Here is a 1216-nt window from a genome sequence, read left to right as displayed (position 1 = left end):
CCCATTATCAGCACCCATCACTCCTGTGTTCACAAACAAATCAGTTTCTTTTGAAACTCGTCAGCTTATTCTTGTTCTGAGAAATTAAACCTATTCCAAGGAAAGAAATTGCCAAGAAACTGAAGATCTCGAACTACGCTGTGTAATTCTCCCTTCACAGAACAGCGCAAACTGGCTCTAACCAGAATAGAAAGAGGAGTGGGAGGCCCCGGTGCACAACTGAGCAAGAGGCCAATTATATTAGAGTGTCTAGTTTGAGAAAAGTCCTCAACTGGCAGCTGCATTAAATAGTACCTGCAAAACACCAGTCTCAATGTCAACAGTGAAGAGGAAACTCCGGGATGCTGGCCTTCTAGGCAGAGTTCCTCTGTCCAGTGTCTGTGTGTTCTTTTGCCCATCTTAAACTTAAATTTTTATTTGCCAGCCTGAGATATGGCTTTTTCTTTGCAACTCTGCATCCTGGAGTCGCCTCTTCACTGTTGATGTTGAGACTGGTGTTTTTGGGTACTATTTAATGAAGCAGCTAGTTGAGGACTTGTGAGGCGTCCGTTTCTCAAACTAGACACTCTAATGTACTTGTCCTCTTGCTCAGTTGTGCAACAGGGCCTTCCACTCCTCTTTCTATTCTGGTTACTTTCTTCTGAAACTCGTCAGTCTATTCTTGTTCTTTGAAATTAAGGCTATTCCATGTGTGAAATTGCAAATAACTGAAGATCTGGCACAACGTTGTGTATGACTCCCTTCACAAAACAGCACAAACTTTGTTTCTGGCCATTTTGAGCCTGTAATCGAACCCACAAATTCTGATGCTCAAGATAATCAACTAGTCTAAAGAAGGACAGTTTTATATCTTGTTTAATCAGAACAACAGTTTTCAGCTGTGCTAACATAATTGCAAAAGGGTTTTCTAATGATCAATTAGCCTTTTAAAATGATAAACTTGAATTAGCTAACATAACGTGCCATTGGAACACAGGAGTGATGGTTGCTGATAATGGGCCTCTTTACGCCTATGTAGATATTCCATAAAAAATCAGCACTTTCCAGCTACAATAGTCATTTTCTACATAAACAATGTTTACACTGTATTTCTGATCAATTTGATGTTATTTTAATGGACAAAAAATATGCTTTTCTTTCAAAAACAAGAACATTTCTAAGTGACCCTAAACTTTTGAATGGTAGTGTATGTGTACACGTCTTCAAATTAGTGGTT

Source organism: Oncorhynchus nerka, linkage group LG26, assembly GCF_034236695.1.
Source record: "Oncorhynchus nerka isolate Pitt River linkage group LG26, Oner_Uvic_2.0, whole genome shotgun sequence".
Taxonomy (NCBI): domain Eukaryota; kingdom Metazoa; phylum Chordata; class Actinopteri; order Salmoniformes; family Salmonidae; genus Oncorhynchus; species Oncorhynchus nerka.
Note: the sequence above shows the minus strand (reverse complement) of the source record.